Below are 11,189 nucleotides of genomic sequence, written 5' to 3' on the forward strand. Positions count from 1 at the left end.
ATCATTTTATCATTACGAATGAAGAGTAAATTATTTACATAAAAAATATTGCAAAATCCAAAAATTACACTAAAATAGCAATTTCGTCAGTGGCGTAGAATTTGGGAAGGGTCAACCAGCCACTATCCCCTGCCGTACGCCTCTGGTAGTAGCTAAAAACGTTTATTTATCTTAATTTAGTAGGGTGTACAGTACCTACACTTTCTGCCACGTATGATAAGGATACGTCAAATAGTTTTAAAGTACTGGGTACAAATAATTTTTAAATTTTAATCACATGAATCATCTCATAAATTAATCAAAATAACTCTGCCGTTTCCTATTTAACTTCAACTCTCTCGAAAACTAATGACTTTATCGTTACCAATGAAGAGTATATTTTTTACGGATAAAGTATTGGAGAATCTAAAAATGGCACTAAAATAGTAATTACTCTAGTGGCGTAGAATTTGAGAAGGGTCAACCATTCACTATCCCCTGTCGCACGCCGCTGGTAGTAGCTAGAAACGTTTGTTTATCATAATTTAGTAGGGTGTATAATAGTGGCACTTTCTGCCAAGTATGAAAAGAATGCGTTGAATAGTGTTAATATGCTGAGCAAAAATAGTTTTTCAATTTTTAGATAAAACACCCTCTAACTCAGTAAGGAACCACATTTTATTTAAGTGTTTTAGGTTAAATCTTCGTATTTTGTGCTAAGGTTTCTCCAGTTACTATATGGACAATTATTAATGAAACACCCTGTATAAGCTGTACACCCCCGTGGAAGTTATAGCTGTTTTTCACTTTAATGATCCACTAAGACATGGGGGATCAGTCCATTTTTCTTCTAATCTGTCTCCTCAAAGCTTCTGGTGTGTCTTCGTTTCCTTCACTACCTTTCTCCACTCATTTCGGTTCTCAGTCTTTTTTTTCCAGTTTCGAATTCCCATAACTCTTAAGTCGTTTTCGACTTGCTGTTTCCATCTTGCTTTTGGTCTGCCTCGTGCTCTTGTCTCAGGCCTCTGCCTCGTGCTCTTGTAATAACTTTAATGGGATCACCTTCACTTTTTCTACTTATATGACCACACCACCTTATTCTTCGTGCTTTTGCTTCTTTCAGTAGGTTTTCTCCTTCCATCCATTGTTCTATTTCGTTGTTCATCCAGGGTCTACTTTCGTTTTAATTTATTACTTTTGGTCCCAGAATGTTGCGCATTATTTTTCTTTTAAATACCTTCAGCTGTTCTTCTTCTTTTAACGTTAGGGTGTTGGTTTCTATGGCATACATTACCACTGGCCTTATGGTACTCTTATATATTTGCATCTTTGTATTTTTGCTTAATTTTCTATCTTTTATTATTTTTTTATTTTTCATCGTTCCCAAGTATTTGAATGTATCTACTTCCTCAAATCTGTAATTATCTATTATCATTTGTGTTAGTCTTGTTTTCTTGAATATGCTTGCATTTATGTACTTTGTTTTTTTTCCATATTTATGTCTAGTCCTCTTCTTTTTGCCCCTTTTTCTATTTCAGAGAATGCCTTAATTAATGATCTTTTGTCCCGGGCTATTATAACGATATCATCTGCATAACCTACTATTTGTACTGCATTTTGATTAATTATTCCGTTATTTGTTGCTTCTTTTATTGCACAATCTAGAGCTGTAATGAATAACTCAGTTGACAGGTCATCCCCTTATCTGACTCCGTTTTGGACCCAGATCTTCTCTGTTGTCTTTTGACCTAAATCTATTACTGCTTGTGCCTCTTTCATTGTCATTTTTATTAACTGTATTAACCAATAATATGTGTCCAGATTAATTAGACACTTTTTATATAATAATGCATAAATATGTATACATAATATACTACATTATTATATCATTGAGTAGACAGGTCAAATAAAATAAGCGCCTCGGGCAGGATTACGGCTACAGGCCTTTATAGCCGAAGCCAGCCGAATGTCATGTTGGTTAAGCTGTTGTACCATAATATTTAAAATTATTTATATAAATCTTTGCCATAAAAATTAATATTTAAACTATTTTATTGAAAAAATAAAAGTTTTCGTTGAAAATAATGAACTGCAACTTAACATTAGATTAACATAAATAAATAAAATTTATTTATTTGACGTTTCAATTTTATGTCAACGTTTAGTTGCGTCAAATGAAAACAAGTTGAGTTGACGTTTAGCTGTGTCGGAAGAAAATAAATATTTGAAGAAGGATTGTGACGTCACAATGATGACTTTGAGGTCGGATATCTTGAAGATGGTTAGTGAAACCGAAATGCGGTTTTCAGATTTGGATTCAGAAGACAAAACTACAGAGGAATCCATCGCTAGGTGGCCTCTAGATGTTGCAGGACCGGCTACGCACGAACGAACACACTTTGCGAATTTATAAACGAAAAGTTTTCGGTATGTAGGGTGACCGGAAAGTCCATTTACACTAAAAATAATATTGTTTCAACACCGCACCAATATTTGTTGGCCTTTCGGCGCAAGCGCATCGTCAAGGTCACCTATCTGGTCACGCATACAGACAACAATAGTTGCGATTAAAACGTAATGGCGGACAGAAGTGAGTATATAATTGAAGAGGGTTTGGTGGCTGCAGTGTGGATACACAAACATCGTAATAACAATAAAACAATGGCCGACATTATGAATGATCTTGTGTTTCGTTTTGAATAACCATCACCATCCAGAACAACTTTGATGTCGTGGGAGAAGAAGACTTTTTCATTGGGAACCTTGTTTATTTTCAACAGGATGGCACGTGTTTGCAATCGTCTGAATGAAATCTCGGACCGATGAACTGGTCGAGGTTCTCCAATTCCACTGCCTCCAAAAAGTCCAGATTTGACAACGCCGGACAATGCACTTTGGGGTTTCATTAAAGAGTAGATTAGAAAACGCAGATATATTTATTTCAAATAAGGACTTGCGAACTAGAGTTCGCCAAGCTTTTATGTTAGCAACTCCGGACATGCTGAGACGGATAAGTATGCGTCGTATTAAGTTGTGTTGGGATAATGGAGGTATACACACCGATGTTTTAGATAAATACATACATAGCAAATAACAAAATTGTGTTATTATCTTTTCCCTCTGTAGTACAACAGCAATTCATTAAGGTGATACAGTAGCGATCAACAGGTAGCCAAAACGCGTTCCAAGATTGCGGCTGTAATTTTGAATATTTTTTCGAGATATTTGACACACGTGTTCGTAATATAATAAAGAATGGCGGTACAGAGCCCAATTTGAAAAATATATTAATATGTGGAAATTACTCTGTAATTAAATACAATTTTAAAAAAACGAGCCTCTACCGCCATTAAGAAGAACAAAAAAATACACTTTCTTCAAATAAACTTTTTTATCCGATGCCTAGATTTTGTGTCATTTTGGAACTACTAATGAAATAAAAAAATTTAGTAGTTCCAAAATGACACAAAATCTAGGCATCGGATAAAATTTTATTTGAAGAAAGTGTATTTTTTTGTTCTTCTTAATGGCGGTACAGGCTCGTTATTTTAAAATTGTATTTAATTACAGAGTATTTTCCACATATTAATATATTTTTCAAATTGGGCTCTGTACCGCTATTCTTTATAATATTACGAACACGTGTGCCAAATGTCTCGAAAAAATATTCCAAATTACAGCCGCAATCTTGGAACGCGTTTTCTCTACCTGTTGATCGCTACTATTTCCTCTTAATGTAAAGGGACTTTCCGCCTATATTTAAATGTACCGGGAACTATCTCGTTGTAAATTAAAAAATGTATTTTTATTCTTCCAATACGAAATAAACTCAAGAATATCAAAATAAAACAATATTCTAGTCTTCGTTCCGCCCCCTAAGAAAGCCTCCTTGGAGGTTATCTGTAAAAAAACAAAATTGTAGTTACTACTGTCAAAATGCGATAACAATGTTAGTATAATACAATAATTAAAGATCTACGAGGAAAAAATTTTCCTGTAGTTGACTGTATACCTTACAATAAACACGTAAAATCCTTTATAAAAAGGATACTTATTAAAATTCCTTAAAAGAGCTACATCACAGAACTAGTTTTAGATCTGATAACAGGTCATCATCAGTGCTGACCTAAAATAAGTAGGTATAACCTGATAAGTTAACACAAACTTTTTGAAATGTTGACTACAGTTTTAAAAAAAGGTTATAATTTCTGCCACCGATGCAGAATCATAGTGTTTATTTTCGTTAATTTTATTAAATGTGACTGTTGTCAAAACTAGAAAACATTATCATAGTATAATGAGCAGTTGTCATGAAACAGAAACAAAATACTTAATAAAAATTCCCACTGTAATTATGTACAGTGGAATATTCCCGCTGAAATAATAATCAGATTGGATAGAATTAAACAGGTGATGAAAAATCGTACTACACAATTGGAAATTAAAATCATTAAAAAATAACCGCTGTAGCTTGCGGAGGGCCCCAATCCTTTAGGGGCCCCATCTTGTCATTTGATATTATGTAAAAATCTGTTATTGTTATATTATTTTACGTTGTGTGTTTAAATCTAAAATCGGAAATTTCTAAATAGAGGTATTCGCCAAGTGAATCATCTCATAATATCTAGAAACTTAATCCCTTCCGGCCTACAGAAATTTTATGGTAGGTAACGACAATAAACTATTATAATGCTTTATGTACGTGACTATTGAAAGATTTCAAAATTGCAATTTGTGGAATAGAACACTATTTTTTAATCTAGAAATGGGTTTCTCTTTCTTTATTCTTTACTTTTACCTACGTTTAATATTTCGATATTATCGCCAGTAGTTTCATATTGGTTGTTTGCATTTAATGTTATTCATGTTTGGAGTTGTTTTACGGTTATAGTTGCATCAGTTTGGTGCGCATTTATTTATCAATTATTGACGACTTTACTTGTGTAATCATTGGATAATCTCTCAACAGATAAATGGTAAGATAAAGAAATTATAACATTTACGCTTTAGGGGGAGTCCATGTAGGAAACTTGCATTGTTTCCGAAAAAATCAAACAAGCTTATATTTTTCTAAAACATTTTTTGATAGTTTATATATTTTATCTTAAAGTAAAACGTTCTACTCACAGATTTAGCCTCTTGTTTATTAATTGTTTAAATAATAAAACTGTTTTGTATAGGTATTTAAATAATGTTAAAAAATATCGGTGAATTCATAATTTTACTTTGTTCAAAAATGTTTCTATTTGCTTTTTTTATGCTGAATTCGAATATGACATTACAATTTAAAAATTCAAAATAATTTTTTTTGAGCACTTATACAGTATGTCTGCGTGGCTTCAAATCATATGGGAAACATTTTTATTATCAATTTTACAAAAAAAAGTCATTCTTCATGAAAAAATGCTCTGAATGGTCTTAAATCTGAGATACAAGATACAACCATCAGATATCAAAGCTTACCAATTTTATACGAGGTAAGTCAAAAAATAGGAATTTAACTCAAAAATAAAATACCTTTATATTTCACAATATAGGATTTTAATTTTAATATGCAATTACATCCTTGTAAAGAAATAATTAATTTTTGTAAATTTTTCTCAAATTACTGATAACCAACATCATTTTATTACAATTATGATAACTATTTTATTATTAATTTTTTAATTTTACGAAAAAATTCTTTATAAAATTCTTGTAAGATTCTTTATAAAAAGCTCTGCATTGTATCAAAACGAAGATTCAGTCGTAATATCATTGTTTAAGAAAGTCTTGTCTAGTTATACAATGGTAATACATATAGGTATCACATTTTACCAACTTTATACGAGGTATGTCGAAAAATATGAATTTCGCTCAAGAGTTAAGTACCTTTATAGTTCCAATATTTCAACTGGAATGATATAACTAATTGCATATTTAAACATAATTGCGAACAACTTTTTATAATAACATTTTTCAATATTGTAAAATATAAAAGTAGTATACTATTGAGCGAAATTAATATTTTTTGACATACCTACTAAAAATCGATAAAATTTAATATCTGATTATTGCAACTTAGGTTTTATACCATTCAGAGCATTTTATGAAAAATAACTTGTTTCGCAATATAGATATTAAAAAAGTTTCTCATAGGTTCCAAGTTACGCAAACACACTGTAGGTGTATAACCTACAGTGTTATAGGTGCAAACCTATAAGAGATCAAGAAAAAATTGTTTTAACATTTACTATTTTTAAAGTTGGTTATTAAATGTATTGTAGGTATTAAGTTGTACAGAAAACAACAAAAGAAGTTGTTTTTCAAAGTAAAATAATTACATTTTAAAAATTACACCTTAGGCTTTAAAAAAACACCAATCCAATTGTAATATAGGCCTTTACATTTAAGTAATATCCAGTTAAAAGTGGTAGTTATTCTGTAAAACTACGAAGTTTTCAAAAATTACATTTTTTGAGACGTTGTATGATTTGAATAAAAGTTTTGATACTTTTTTTAATAAAACATGGTTTAGTACGATGTTTAAAAAATAATTTGTGTAAGTTTCAGATTTATATGGGTAAAATTGTATTAGTATCACATTTTTAAATATTTTTTGAACAAAATTTATATAAGTCCCAATTTCCACCCACACTGTACTTATCGACATATTTTTTTTTTCTTTGTGATATAACTATAATATATCATTAACATTCTTCTTTCATTGCCAATTTGTAAAATTTAATTTGATTAATTAGTTAAAAACTAATGTTAAATTAACTCAACTGCTCGCTACGACGAACGCTGCCATACAGTGCGCCACTGCCAATGTTTGTGGGAAGGGTGACTCGAGCGTTATAAATAAAAAATATAGAAGCCGTAGATGTTAGTTTAGAAAAATCTATAATTTTTCTGTTATGTAATATTTTCTGAATTTTCAATGGTCGAGTCAGTTTTTTCTAAAATTTATATTTTCGTGTATACAGTGGAACCCCGATAAGTCGGCCCCCGATAACCCGGAAGTCCGGCTAACCCGGACCGATTTTCATGAGACAAAAATTTAACAAATAAACAATTTAAAAATTTTATCAAATAAAAATGTATGTGGGCAAAATTATATTTGAGAGATAATGTGTATTTGTGTAATTTGAACTACATATACAATAGTAAAAATGATTCATGCACACGGCGGCAGAGCGACCGTCTCGGCTTATCGGAAAGAACAGACACCTGTCTGTATTCCTTTTCCTTTATTTATGTCAAACTGTCTTAGCATTGTTTAAAATAGACGTGACTATTTAAAAATTATTTTTTGAAACAATGGTCTTAGTCTGTTCTTAAATAACAACATTGTTCCTTGTGACCGTATTGTGTGTAGTACAGTCGTATTAATCACTTCCGTTCTGTAATCGTGCTTCAGATTGTGTTTGCGTGATTTTTGTCTACGTAATGGTAACAAAACGTAAAAATGTTGTAGTGACAATGGAAAAGAAACTAGAAACATTAGGTAATAGGATTGATAAAGGCGAATCTTTAAAATGAATTTATTGCAGCATCATATGGTGTCGGTACATCTGTACAGTATGACTGAGTTTTTTACCAAGAAATGAACAAAACTCTACACTCTATAAAACTATACGTAATTTAGATGTGTACTGTGCATATGTGTTTCATGTTTTTGTAATTATAATGGAGGTTATCTGTAAGTATACCGTATTTTATTAATTTTTACCATATTCTCCGGCTAACCCGGATTTTTGATAACCCGGATCGGCCGCGGTCCCGATTAATCCGAGTTATCGAGGTTCCACTGTATTAAAAAAACTAATTTCGCAGTTCATTTATTTAATAAAAAATTAAGCATACACTTTTGGAGTAAAATTTGCTATAAAATTTTTGTTTTCGCTATTTTTAGGGCGGCTCGCGCTGCGCCCTTGCATCCCGGCTCGAGACGGGTCGGTATACCAACAAAGATGATAAATGTAGTTGTTATGAACAGTGAATGATTACGCTAACACAAAAAAGTTTTTGTTAAACAAGTCGTATTTAGTAATAATTATTTAACGCGGGAGTAGTCGGGCTCACTTCTGTCACGTAAGCAGTCGCGAGTAGAGAAAAATCTAACAATACGAATTTAAATACGAATTTAAAACAAATTTCTATTTTATATTATTTTTGTTTTCTTGTTATGTTAAAAATATCTATTTCTACCAATTTTAAAGCTAATTGGTTCTCACCAAAGCCATAAATTCCGCAAAAAAATACAAAAGAAATAAAAAAAATAAAAAAATCCCACGCATTACTAAAATCTTCTTCGAGGCACTTACTAGTGGAAAGTTATTTTGCAAAATTTTTCATCAAGTTATCACGGAAAAGGATAAAAAGTTGGATTTTTTCTAACGGCGCGACTGCTCCTGGGTTAAAAGGTGCCCCATTTCAAATTCTGCGGGGGGGGGGGCGACGGAGTTTGTTACGCCACTGTATACAATAACAATCTCGCTACATGGAATCAACCTATCCATACATTCAGACTCAGAGACATCGCATTTCGATTCAATGCGATAACATTAACCCGCCAGTGGTCGCTATATGAGATTTTCTCTCACGGTTTCAGAAAATTGCGCACAACTTTTTTTCTGGTAAATTATACGCACTGTAGTTCCTTCTAGTCTCCTAAAACTATCCTCCCTCGACAATCTAATAGACTCGTCCGCTCAGAGAGTGACTCAGTTTACTAAGTATCACCATATTGTTGAGTCAGTGCGCTTCATGTGAGAGATTCTCTCATCAAGCGACCACCGGCGTCACCAACTGTGTATAAAAATTAATTTTATTTTTTCCCTTAAAACCTAAAATATTATCATTTTATGATGTAATAAAAGGCGCCGTGGATGTGGTCGATGATATAAAAATCCTATATTCTGTTTTACGGGTTAGTTTTAGATGGTCACTTACCCTATATTTTTCAATGTTAAATATTGGCGGCATCAATAGTCACATTTTATATAAAGATAATAATAATAAAACAGAAAAACGTCGTGTCTTTTTAAAGCAAATGGCTTTATCGTTGTTGAAACCCCATCTTTTTTGTAAAATTTTGTAAAGAAATGCAAAACTTGGATATGTGAGAGAAAATATCACGCGTGACTACTCGCGTAACAACCTACCTAGCGACCAAAGCCGGGTTAAACAGCGACACACAGTCACTCGTCCATCGCTACTACCGCTCACTGCGGTAACGGTTCTGGTGGAACGCCACGTCAATACTGCGGCGCCTACCTAGGCAGAGTACCACCTCAACCCGCTGCATCTCTGCCATTGAGCTATTCCTAATTCAGCACGTTAGGAATAAACTGATCCTATGAATCTCCTCCTCGTCTTAAATACGCTCTCCGTGCCACTTCTTTAATTTCGTCTAGTGGGGTATGAAGAGGGGATGCGTCAACACGGATACTCTTACGGTCGACCGGCCCCGATCGCCAGCTGTGGCATCATATCATTACATATCACTAGATTTTTGCATAGTAACGAAGAGGATCTGACGTAATGCTTGACGACCGGATATTATCAAAAATTATCACTTTAATTTTTATTTCTGTAGCTTTCTATTGGTCAGAATCTCCTATCAATGAAATAATCGCTGTAATTTTTATTCCTGTAGGTTTGTATTTATTAGAATCAAATGAATGAAATAATCAAGCAAATCCGTCGTGACTCTGAAAATTACACGGTATCGCCGCGTTTCACGTTCATTTACTGAGCTATAGTATGCTGTATACGCCAGTTCTGATTGTTTTCTTGTTGTTATGCACGTTGAAACTTGGACCGATTTTGATCGATCTTTGCACAATACTGTAGACAAAAGGCAGTGGGCACGGAAACAGCTAATTGACTAGATAGTCAATTAACTGTTACGTGTTTTATTTGAATAATTAACTAGCTTATCATGTATAGCATTATGATGTTAATGTATTTTACTGATAAAGGTAATGGAGCTATTTTAGGGAATGTATTTTAATAGTAGATATTGCTGAGGCAAGTGGAGTATTTAGACAGTGTCTTATAAAATTTACCGGTGTGTATTATACAAGGTGATTGATTAGTGTGAAAAAGCTCAGTAGATCTGCTATAGTAATAGATAGCAATAAAAGTTAATAACAAAAATTGTAGCCAACTTTGAGCTTCACATTTCAAAATTAATTAGAATGTTACAGGGTGTTCGATAACATAGTGGCAGATCAAACCTATGTTTTTTAATGGAATACCCTGTATTTTATTTTATATTCGAAATCTTCTGAACTTCTCCGTTACAAAAATATAAAGATTTGTTATGTTGTACAGGATAGGTATTTACCAAATAACCAATTTTATAAGAAAATCGTAACAAGTTCAACAACTATATAAATATAAATAAACACAACAGCAATGGATTATTGATGCCACATTTTTTTATTTGTTGAACCATTACTGTACTTTAATTTTTATATAACATTCCCTATGTCTAAACTTATTAGTTTTCGAGATTTTTCATTTTTTAGAGCAAATTATTAATTAGGGGTTTAAATCTTTTCAAATTTTAAGTAAGCCATGTCTGAATTGTCTAAAACTGACAAATATTTACAAAGTATTTATAAAGCAAACGGTCATTATTTTTTATATAGAATTACCCCGTAAAGTTTGTCGCACTTATTTCGAAATACCCTGTATTGATGAAGAACAAGGGTAGTCGTTAAAGTGCCTAACTTTTTTATTATCCAACATAAGCGAATGAATGAAAAAACAGAATATTAAGAAAGCCTGAGGGTAAAGTTGGGTTGTAATTTCAGTATTTTATAAATGATAGAATATTACATAGGATGTGGTGAACTCTGAAAAAAACACAGTTTAATTGGTACACCCGATATACAATAACAATTTACCTGTCTAACAAAAATATTATTTCAGCGATATTGTTAAAGAATAAGACTATAACATATTAAACAGTCACTTACATTGGACAACAAGTTTAGGAAATTTGAGACACCAAATATGACCCATTTTGTGGGGTGCCCGTTTTCTCTGACGCGCAGTGTATAGTGTATAGTCATAGTCTAAGATCCAGATATGCCAGATAATTTTTTTTTTATTAAATTTCATACATAGACAAATTTTTCTAGCATAGGTTGCCTATCAAAATCGTGTCATAGCTATCCTTAAGGGGGGAGGGGCGAATGGTTTAAAATCACTAT

Source organism: Diabrotica virgifera, chromosome 4, assembly GCF_917563875.1.
Source record: "Diabrotica virgifera virgifera chromosome 4, PGI_DIABVI_V3a".
Classification (NCBI taxonomy): Eukaryota; Metazoa; Arthropoda; class Insecta; order Coleoptera; family Chrysomelidae; genus Diabrotica; species Diabrotica virgifera.